Below are 12,811 nucleotides of genomic sequence, written 5' to 3'. Positions count from 1 at the left end.
TGACTTTGTACTTCTAGCTTCGGTCGTGGTCCCATCAAACAGTGATTGATACGTATGTATAGTAGATAGAATTTTTAGCTTTAAAGGTCATGAAATCTTAAAGAAGACCAATAATAACCCTCTCTCCTGCCCCAAACCTTTACAGAATTAATTAAACATATCTCTTTGAGGTATTAGCCAGCAGGTACTTGCTGATAAACCAAGTTGTGTGTTGACAGGAAAAGCTAGGGAGCGGTATATCTTTCTGGTTTCATTTGATAATGGAAAAAAGTACTCAACTCTGTCGCTTCTGCCAGCCACTTTGTGCTAAAGCCAGTTGTGCTGTGGTCTGTGTCATTGGCCTCAAGATGCACGAGGTCTCCAGGTAACTAGTTAGTAGGGTCAGTAGAAAATAGAGGAAATTATAGGCTACTTGTATGTGAAATAGGTAGAGGAAATAGAGGCTAAGTAGTTCCTCACAGAGTTTATAGAGAGCAGTCTGAACTATCTCATAGTAGTTTTGTAATGTAAATCTACATTGTTTCTTGTCTTTTTGAAAGATACTATTAAAGCAGCAGTGAGCTCAAAAACTAAAAATTCTGGAAAAATAAAAAAATAAGTTCTACATTTGCATTTCTTAAAAAGGTTGATTAAAGCTAAATTGCACAAATAATTTGTCAACATTTACCATTCTTCATGAGGGTTGTGGTGATGTCACTGAACACATGACAAACAAGAAACATCTGCTGAATAAGCAGTTACATCTACTTCAAAAGTTAATAATTGTTTTAAGAAGACTTACCATGACAATAATTTTACACATGGAGCTGCAGAAAGTGCATTTCGTATCACAGTGTCATTTTTTATTTAGATCAAAGAATTATTTTTATAAATGTCACTGATCGTTGATTTCAAATTTTCTTGTTCATGTTTGAAAAGTGCTAGCATATTAGTTCCATCAGTAGAAAAATTCAGCAGTGTTAAACGATGTCAGTATTATATCAGTGTCATCTGATTTCAAAGAGAAAATAAATTAATTCCAAAAATAATTCAATTTTTAATCCAATTCATGGAATCCAAGTGGTGCTTTAAAACTTCATTTAATAAAAGGTGAAATATTTGACCATTATATAGGTACAATTGCTAATTTTTGAAAATGAAAGTTCTAAACTTTGGTTGTATTTGTTTTGAAGTTTTGGAAATCTTTAACTAAAGGATTCAATGAGTAGAGTGCCAAAAATGTTCAACTCCTGAAGCTTTAGTGAATTGAAATTATTGAGAATAAGGCAAACAAAAACATATTGAAATATATGCCTACAAAAACCAGGAAAAGTGGAATCAGTTAAACACAGAGAGCAGAGTATAAAATTTAATACTAAAATTACATAATTGTGCTCTGTGATATATCTTGACTTTGGGAAAAACGTATGAATAGAGCTCATAGTTTTAATTGGATTCATGTCTATTCTGAGAAGGCCTTTGATTTTATGGCAACTAAATTTTGCTAAATATTCAAATGAATCATAAATAAAAGTCATTTAATGAGTTTTGATTTGTAAACATTTTTTAGAAATATTCTGAATGAAGGTAAAATGATAGTATGTGTGACACAATATTTGAGATAAAATTTTTATGCATTTTAATTAAAAATTGAATTGAGGATATTCTTTCTGCATAATTTGCTCTGAGCTTACCAGTTATCTCAGCACCTGTAGTGAGTGGATTTACAATTAAAACTCTTATGCTCTATGGAGTTGAGTCAATTGAAGATGTCAACAGACAATTTCAAACTCATTAACCAAAAAATGCGTCATTGAGAAAGCTTTTACCAATTTTATGAAAAATTAAAAATAGTAAAACAATATTAAAAATACATTCTTTAGAAAAAATTCCAGTGTTACAGTGTAAGAGATGTACAGCCAAGAAATTGACTCAGCAGCACTGTGACTCAGTGCCAAGATTAATTATTCTGCTTATATATTTAAAAAAATATTTTGTTTAATATAAATAGCATTTTGTTATAATATATGCTATTTACATTAATACTTATAACATTTTATGTTATTTTCATTTTTAGAGTTTTATCTATGAATATTGTCAAATACATCATTTTATGTCTATCAACATAACAAAACTATTTTTCTATCAAAAATATATGAACTACTGAACAATTTTTATTACTTTTAGTGCATCCTTTCACTTTCAAAATTGTACAGATTCTGGTTTGAAAGACAAGAGAAATCTCTAGAGCCCAGCTTCCTGACCCTAATATCATGCTCTGCCTCTTCCTACCTTTGAGAATTTCAATAGTTAAACTATTTAAAGTGACTCAGTTTCCTTATTTATAAAAATGGAGATATAGCAATGCAAATCTCTTAGGGTCGTGAGGATTAAATGAGCGACTAATTGAATGCTTGTTATCATCACTATCATCATCATTGTCTTCTAAAATTTTTATGAAGGTGGCATAATGTTATAACCTACTTAAAATTAGTGAAAACCAATAAAGTATCCAATGTGTATTGCAAAAAGAGAGAGAGAAAGGAAAAGAATGTTAAGTAAAGAGAAACAAAGTTATAAAACAAATTTGGAAAAAAATCGTTTGGCACTTTTTATAACAGGTTAGTGTTTTTCAGAAATACTAGTGCTGTTTATTTAAAATGTGTAAATAGGGTTATTTTTTTCTCCATATGTGCAAGATGAATGTTTTTATCTCAAAATAATAACTATGATAGGTACTTCCAATGCTGTAAGATAATTCAAATACTCAAATAACTACTTTAAAGTATTATTTATTAAAAAAGAAAAAAAATAGCAAATCACATATGGTATTTCATAGTTTTTGCCTAAAAAAAGTATTGCTTGAGTAATAGAGGCTTTGGGAATAGTTACTATTCCTGGTAAGAGGCATAAGATTATGGAAGTTATATTTCTTCTTTGTACATGTAACAGATAAAAGAATATTTGCAGTAGAAAGGAATACTTTGCAAAATTGTTCCTTGTGTAGATGTCTCAATTCAAAGTAAATTTCTTTTCACTTGGAGTTTCTATTTCTCTTTCTCTGTTACTAAATAAAATGGTATTTGCATTTTACAACTGTAATTAAAATTTACTAGTTTTATATTTTATTTTACAAATCTAACATTTACATGAGCTAAATTTTAAATTGAGGTCTTAATAAAATCTTTAAATAATTAGTGTTCAAAGCAAAAGTTAAACAGAATTACTATTAATTAGAATGCTTATTTATTCCTTTATGGACAGATACAAATTTGGATCTTAGCCATTAATTTTTGTACAGAAGAGGCAGTTTTAGAGAAACATAGTACAAATTATTTATAAATCTATAGTAAAATATAGCTTTCCCTGCTAGAACTGCCAGATTGTTGTTGTTGTTGTGTGTGTGTGTGTGTGTGTGTGTGCATAGGACACCGTGCTAAATTTGAATGTTAGAGAAACAACTTGTAATTCTTTGTATAATTATGTTCCAAGTATTGCATGGGATATACTCATTATAAAAAATTATTTACCTGGAATTTACATTTAACTGGCTTTCTTGTACTTTGTCTGGCAACCCTACTTTCTTCATCCTATATATGTATATATAAATGTATTTATTCAGATACTTTGGATTCCTTACCTGGAAATCTTTTTTTTCAATTGAAGTATAATTGATTTACAGTGTTGTGTTAGTTTCAGGTATACAGCAAAGTGATTCACTTATATGTACATATACGTTCAGCCTAAGGAATTTGGTGATATCCTTGATGTCTTTATTCTTCCTCATTCTATATCTAATCTTTTTTTAATATACTAAAATATTGTTTATTTTAGATATTTGGGGGTATTTTTTAATTGAAGTGTAGTTAATTTACAATGTTGTGTTAGTTTCAATTGTACAGGAAAACGATTCAGTTATACATATATATGTACATATATATACTTTTACAGATTCTTTTCCATTAAAGGTTATTACAAGATATTGAATATAGTTCCCTGTGCTATACAGTAGGTCCTTGTTGTTTATTTTATATATAGCAATGTATATCTGTTAATCCCAAACTCCTAATTTATCCCTTGCCCCACTTTATTCTTTGGTAACCATAAGTTTGTTTTCTATGTCTGTGAATCTATTATATTTCTGTTTTGTAAATAAGTTAATTTGTATCACTTCTGTAGATTCCACATATAAGTGATATCATATGATATTTGTCTTTCTCTTTCTGACTTACTTCAGTTAGTATGATCATCTCTAGGTCCATCCATGTTGCTGCAAATGGCATTATTTCATTCTTTTTTATGGCTGAATAATATTCCATTGTATTTATATACAGGGCATCTCCTTTATCCATTCATCTGTTGATGAACATTTAGATAGTTTCCATGCATGTCTTGGCTACTATGAATAGTGCTGCTATGAACATTGGGGTGCATGTATCTTTTTGAATTATACTTTTGTCCAGATATATGCCCAGGAGTGGGATTTCTGGATCATATGGCAACTCTATTTTTAGTTTTTTGAGGAACCTCCATACTGTTCTTCATAGTGGCTGCACCAATTTACATTCCCACTAAAAGTGTAGGAGGTTCTCTTTTCTCCACACCCTCTCCAGCATTTATTATTTGTAGACATTTTTTTTTTTTTTTTTGCGGTACGCGGGCCTCTCACTTTTGTGGCCTCTCCCATTGCGGAGCACATGCTCCGGACGCACAGGCTCAGTGGCCATGGCTCACAGGCCTAGCCGCTCCGCGGCATGTGGGATCTTCCCAGACTGGGGCACGAACCCATGTCCCCTGCATCGGTAGGCAGACTCTCAACCACTGCGCCACCAGGGAAGTCCCCTATTTGTAGACATTTTGATGATGGCCATTCTGACCAGTGTGAGGTGATACCTCATTGTAGTTTTTATTGGCATTTCTCTAATAATGAGTGATGCTGAGCGTCTTCTCACGTGCCTGTTGTTCATCTGTATGTCTTCTTTGGAGAAATATCTATTTAGGTTTTCTGCCTATGTTTTGATTGGGTTGTTTGTTTGTTTGATATTGAGCTGTAAAAGCTGTTCATATATTTTGGAAATTAATCCCTTGCTGGTTGCATTGTTTGCAATTATTTTCTCCCAGTCAATAGGCTGTTTCTTCATTTGTTTATGGTTTCGTTCACTGTGCAAGAGCTTTTTTTTTTTTTTTTTTTTGTGCGGTACGCGGGCCTCTCACTGTTGTGGCCTCTCCCGTTGCGAAGCACAGGCTCCGGACGCGCAGGCTCAGCGGCCATGGCTCATGGGCCCAGCCGCTCTGCAGCATGTGGGATCTTCCCGGACCGGGGCACGAACCCGTGTCCCCTGCATCGGCAGGCGGACTCTCAACCACTGCATCACCAGGGAAGCCCTGTGCAAGAGCTTTTAATTAGGACCCATTTGTTTATTTTTGTTTTTATTTCTATTACTCTAGGAGACAGATCCAAAAATGTATTGCTGTGATTTATGATAAAGAGTGCTCTAAGTTTTCCTCTAGGAGTTTTAGAGTATTCAGTCTTACATTTAGGCCTTTAATCCATACTGAGTTTATTTTTGTGTATGGTGTTAGGAAATGTTCTAATTTCATATTTTTACATGTCACTGTCCAGCACCACTTATTGAAAAGACTGTCTTTTCTCCATTGTATAATCTTGCCTCCTTTGTCATAGATTAATTGATCATAAGTGTGTGGATTAATTTCTGGGCTTTCTATCCTGTTCCATTGATCTATGTATCTGTTTTTCTTGCCAGTAACATACTGTTTTGATTACTGTAGCTTTGTAGTATAGTTGGAAGTCAGGGAGCATGATTCCTCCAGCTCAGTTTTGCTTTCTTCAGATTTGTTTTGGTCATTTGGGGTCTTTTGTGTTTCCATACAAATTTTAAAATTATTTGTTCTAGTTCTGTGAAAAATGCCATTGGTAATTTGATAGGGATTGCATTGCATCTATAGATTGCCTTGGGTATTTTGAGTCTTCCAATCGAAGAACACTGTATATCTTTCCATCTGTCTGTGTCATCTTCAATTTCTTTCATCAGTGTCTTACAGTCTTCATAGTATAGGTCTTTTGCCTCCTTAGATAGGTTTATTCCAAGAAATTTTATTCTTTTTGATATGATGGTAAATAGGATTGTTTCCTTAATTTCTCTTTCTGATATTTAGTTGTTAGTGTATAGAAAAAGTCTTTTGATATAATGTAATATTCTCCACATACATACCACCAAGTTTACTTTAACCCAGTATTTAATACTTGTAAAAAAAAAAAAAAAAAGGAGTGGATGGGTGAGAGAGATTAAGAAAGACAGAGTTATTGATGGACTACAAACAAATTTCCTCTATGGAAGAAAATAGACACATTATTACATTGAGAACATAAAAGCAAAGAAAGCCTCTATAAGCTAATGCTGAATTGTAATTCTTTGGAACTTGATAGAATATTCTTTTAACAAAACGAAAGTGTGAAATTGTATACATTTCTATTTATAAGAAATAACGCTAGAATACATTAAAGTGAAGAAAATCATAGAGGGATTTTTTTACCATACTTTCCCAATTCCCTCACAATTAAGCTCTTTTATACTTTCAATTGATGAGTACACAGTATGTTTATATAATAGTAAATTTAATTGCTAACTGAAATTTAGATGCCATCTATAAAAACAAATTAGAACAGTTTTCAAATGAGCAGCTGATTGAGTATTCATTTCAAATAAAGGTTAATTCAAGATTCACACATTTCACCAACATAGTAATATTTGTAAGCATAAAAATATAGCCTCCAAAATTATGAAAAGAAATTTTTTTTTTAACCTCTTGAACTTGGTATGATTATCCACCTAACAAAAGAGAATCAATTTTAAATAAAATTGAAAAAGACTTGTGTTGCTTTATTTTGATTTCTTTTATGTAAATCTTACAACTTTCTTCTATCAGTATTATAATTTTAGAAAATTAAAACATGTTAAAATATACTACATTTCTAGTAAGAGTAATCATCAAATATAATTCAAAAGGTCTTGAAAAGATATGTGTTCGATATATATGAGAACTGTCAAAGCATTTTCAGAATTAGAAAAGGACAAGAATAATAAATATACTTTATTATAATACAAAAAGCACAATAACTGAATACTGGAGACATCAGTAGGTATGATAAGTTATTGCAATAAGTCATAAGTTCTTATAGCTTAAAAAATTCAGTAGATATTTGGATGGTTGCTTGTTCTGTTTGGTCAAACTTCATAGAGTATTCTACAATTCTACAATTCATCTGAGAGAACTAACGGGTGAAAACAAAAAAAATACCATTTTGAAAAAAAATGTTTAATGAGGTAAAGCTGACCTTATTACATATTACAACAAAATGAATGTTCAGTTAATCAAAACAATATTGCAAGAGTTGACTCTATGTTAACATTTTATCCAAAAAAAATGTGAACAAGAATGTGGAATTAGAATAAATAATTGATTATTTTAGGGAAAAACTTTGGATAACTACTGTTCATTCACTGTACATAACAAAATAAAAGTCAGAGGTATTAAAGTCCTAATTTTTAAGAAGAATAACAATCTAGAAGAAATGGAAGTAATGATCTTACACTAAGGAAAGTTTCTCAGTTAATGAATATCAAAGGAAAAAATGCATAGAGTTTATTATCTAACAAAATTACACTACATAAAATATACACAAAATATGATATACATAAAATATAATACAAAAATAAATAGCATACCCCAAAATAATATACATAAACTAAATAAAATAAATATATACATGAATATGAAAATAAGAATACATATCAATGGTTCATAAAACAATAAAATAAAAAATCTAAAATAAAAATGCAATAAATCATAATACACAAAATATAATCTGTGGTACACATAAAACATTTGCATAGCTAAAACAATTGAACACAGAGACAATGTTTACAATTACTTTGGTGGAGATTCAACTCCCTTAAAAACAGCCTTCAGAACTGAGATGAAAATCACCAAGAATCTTAGATAAAACTTGGCAAAAGATGCAAATAGACACTTCATATGGAAAAACAAACATGTAATATGTTCGATATAACATGTAACCAAAAATTAGAATTAAAACAACAAAGCACCCTCCTCCCACTATTTTTTGCTTGTAAAATTAATAAATATAAGCCTAGGATTGTTGACAGTGGAGTAAAAGCGATAATCTTACATATTACTTGTGGGATTTTAAGTTGGTTTAAACTTTCTGGAAAGAAAGTTGATCATTTTATTGAGTCTTTTAAATATTCATACATTTTGAGTAAGTTCACTTCTTCTAGGAATTTATTCTAAAGAAATCATCAATCAGATATGCCGATATGTATTTACATGACAGATTTTCATGACAGTTTTTAAAATAATGTCCAAAATTGGAAATGACCCCATTCCCCAATAAAAGGGAAATGATGATATAAATATCAAAATATTCATGTAACATATTTTGAAGCAACTAAAAGAGTGCTTTCAAAATTATTTAATAATATGGAGAAAAGTTCATGCTTTAATTAGCAGTCAAAACAACAATTCAGCCAGTCTCTTAAATTGTTAACGTCAGGTCCAGCCCTCCAATAAGAATTAGAATTCCATGCTTTGTTATATTTTTCCTACTGCTTCATACCTGCAACAAAAGGTATCCATTACAGCTTCGGAAAGACAAGCAGTTACCAAATGAAAAATCTGGAATTCATGTTTTGAGGACTATGAAACGAGAAACTTGTGGAATACTATCAGTGACCTCAAAATTACAATGAAAATAAACAACGTTTATGTGTTGTCAAACAAAATTTGCAGGTAATTTTGCAATTAATAAAGGCAAGAGGGAGATTGCTAAGGATTACAGATTGAAGTCTTCACATATCTCTGATTCATTTCAAAATATTCTATGGAAGAAAAAAAGACTTTTTCTCAAACACTTTCTCTAGAAAGCCTAAGCGTTTATAGATAGCTGCTGGTCCGGATTGTATTGTTATTCTTGTGGGTCTCCCTCCTGCTGATTGATGATGCATGTGCACTTAGCAAGTTGGCAGATTTCCCTTTAAGGGGATGACCCAGCATCCCCAAATAGACTGATTTTATACTTAAATACTGAAATAATTGTTCTGGGAATGAGGTAGACACTTCAGAGTCTCTTAAGTTTCCTTATATTCCACTGTTTTATTTGCTAAGAAGATTATGAAAACTCTGCCAATACAATTTGGTAAAAGGCTAATTAACAATGAATGAGGATCGTTGATTGAGATATTGTTATGTAAGCAAATAGAACAATGCCAGGCGACATCGTTTATTATACAATGTATGCCTCAATTAAAATTTCATGTGATATAGTGCATGCAGATTTTCTAGAATACACAGGAATGGTTTAGAAATTAAAGCCTTTATATAGTGTGCTTAGTAAACTCTGAGAACAGCAAATCAATAGGATATTCAAGCCAAGCAAGAGAGTTTCAGAGAAGGACAAAGTATTAACCTTAAATGTGAATGCATTTCCATTTATAAATTTAGCTTAAATCAATTTGTGTCTAATTTCCCTGTAATCATATCCTGGTATTTAAAAATCATAAATACATTTTTAAACCCTTTTATTGACATTGTAATGATCCATATTTAATTCAGAGTGGCCTTGGTTATGTTCTTAGTTAGATGATATCAAATAAGAACATGATGACTACAACTTGTTCAGACTACAGGTGTATCAGCAATGAAAACTGCTTGTAAAATTTTCAGCTCCTTGGATCCACATTTTCATGTTTGGTTTTCCAAAGGCAGCCCCTTCAGTTCTTTTTTCCTTGAGAGATGATTCATGTACCATAGCATTTATATCTTTTTAGTGTTTTTAGTGTATCCACAATGTTGGGTAGCATCACCACTGTTTAATTTCAGAACATTGTCACCATCCCCCAGAGAAAGCCCACACCCATTAACAGTCACTCCCCATTACCCCTCTCCCCAACCCCTGGCAACTACCGTTTGACATTCTGTCTCTATAGATTTTCCAACTCTGGACATGTTACACAAATGTCATATAATATGTGGCCTTTTCTGTTTGGCTTTTTCAACTTAGCATAATGTGTTCAAGGTCATCCATGTTGTAGCATAAATCAGTACTTTATTTCTTTTTATGGCTGAATAATATTTTATTATAGAGATTTATTACATTTTGTTTAGCCATTCATCAGTTGATGAACATTTGGGTGGTTTGCACTCTCTGGCCATTATGAATAGTGCTACAATGAACATTTGTATACAAGTTTTTATGTGGACATATGTTTTCACTTCTTTTGGATATTTATCTAGGAGTGGCATTCCTGGGTCATGGGGTAGTTCTACATTTAACCTTTGTGGGATTCCCAAAGAATTTCCTAAAGCACTGCATTCTTTTACATTTCACCAGGCGAGGTATGAGGGTTCCAACTTCTCCACATACTAACACTAGTTATTGCTTTTCTTTCTAATGATATCAATCCTATTCTTCATTCTTAAATAAAAAATCCAGTTAATCTATTAGACTATCCTTTTCCATAATGAGGCTGACTATCCTAGCAAACTCTTAATGATTATAACTTTTTCCTCAACTATTGTTTTCATCATTTTGAGCAATGGAAATTGTACAACCATATTATATTTATAATTGAATTATTAGTTTTGTACATTTATTTAACTAATACATTTATTAAAAGATGAAATGATACCTACTTGTGTATCACACATGAAAAACCTATCATTCTTTTTTTTTTTTTAAACTTTTATTTATTTATTTTTTTGTGGTATGCGGGCCTCTCATTGCTGTGGCCTCTCCCGTTGCGGAGCACAGGCTCCAGATGCACAGGCTCAGCGGCCATGGCTCACGGGCCCAGCCGCTCCGCGGCATGTGGGATCTTCCCAGACCGGGGCACGAACCTGTGTCTCCTGCATCGGCAGGCGGACTCGCAACCACTGCGCCAGCAGGGAAGCCCCGAAAAACCTATCATTCTTAAAAGACTGTTGAATTCCAGAGCCTACGTGTTAATTCCAGTTTTGTAGTTTGTTACTTATGTGACTTTTGACAAGTGAAATGAACTATTCTTTGCTTCATTTTTGATATCTGTGAAGTGGAGAAAATGCTACACCCTTGAAGTGAAATAGTGGAAATTTCATGAATACATTGGTTTCTTAATGATGCTGTTACAAATTAACACAAATGTGACAGCTTAAACAATGCGCATGTATTATCTTACAGTTCTAAAGGGGGTATTTTGACATAAATCTCACTGGGCTGAAATCAAGATGTTGGCAGAGCTGCATTCCTTTTTGTAGGTCTGTTTGCTTGACGTTTCCAGTTTCTAAAAGCTGCCCCATTCCCTGACTCATGGTCTCCTCTCTCTGCCTTCAAAGCCAACAAGGGCAGGTAGATGCCTTATACTTTTATCTCTCTGACCAACCAGAGAAGGTTCTCCACTTGTAAGTATGCAGGATTAGAATGGACCCATCCAGATAACCCAGGATAATCTCTCCATCTCAAGGTCCTTAATTTAACCACATCTGCAAAATCATTTTTTCCGTATAAGGTAACATGTTCACAGGTTCTAGGGATTATGGAATGGACATCTTTGTAGGGTCATTATTTTGCCTATCACAATGAGATAATATATATCTCATGACATATCTGGCACACAATTAATGCTGGATAAATATTATTTTCCCTTTTTATTGTTTAAAATAGGTACTGAATGATAAAAGGACAATGGACAACAATTCAACTGTGCCAAGGAGATAGATGACCAAATCTGAGAAAACTATACATAAAAACTTAAAATACAAACACTGTTATTCTTCCAGAATAATTCCTGCTGTGGCATATTAGTACAGCTGTGTAACCTTTTGTTTGCCAGATAAGCATCTTGGCATTAAGCAGTTGAAGTATACTCACTGCCAGCCATATGCAGCTCATCTTTCCTTTGGCCTAGCAGCCAAAGCATCTCAGCGCCATTTGGATAAATTTTGTTTTTGCAATCTGAACATCATAGTCCTTTACCTAAAAACAAAGAGACACCAGAGACAGTGATAGAGGAAGACAATATTGTCACTATTCTGAGAAGTAGACTCTTAGCTCTGTTCTCTGTGATGAATGAGATTTTTCCTTCATTTATTAACATCAGTGTCTATAACTTCTGAGTCTCTGGTGCTTGATGTGTACCCATAGCTTTCAGGATAGTGGACACAATAGTGTTTAGGGAGCAAAGACATTATCCACATAGTTGCTAACTTCCGTATTATGAAGTATGAAGTCATTTCTAATTTCTCTCTTGCATCTCTGCTACACACACACACACACACACACACACACACACACACACACACACACACACACACACACACATATCAATGCTTTCTTCCAAATAGCTGGTGCAATGGCAAGAAATTTATTACTTGACAACTTTTGTGATTAAAAGATGATTGAATGGCAGTAAGGTATTAAATGTTAAGTACCTTAAAAACAGCAATCATTATTATCATCATCACCACCATTGTAAATAAGTCTCTTAATAAATTAAAATAAATGTTTTGCTTAACAGGAAAATAAAATGTGGTCTCATTGGTGGAGACCAGAGCCGAGGAAAATCACTTTATTAATAACATTGGAAATGTCAATTTCTCCCTTAGGATTATCTTTTCTCTTCTGTAACCACCGTGACTTTTTGCCTAAGGGAATTAAATCTGAAATTAGGACTAGTCATTTTGTTTCTCAGATCAAAAAAGGCAATTACAGACTTTCTGAATTAAAAATCATTCTTGATGTTTTAAAAGCAATTCT

Source organism: Delphinus delphis, chromosome 12 (genome assembly GCF_949987515.2).
Source record: "Delphinus delphis chromosome 12, mDelDel1.2, whole genome shotgun sequence".
Classification (NCBI taxonomy): domain Eukaryota; kingdom Metazoa; phylum Chordata; class Mammalia; order Artiodactyla; family Delphinidae; genus Delphinus; species Delphinus delphis.
This window is presented reverse-complemented; position numbering follows the sequence as displayed.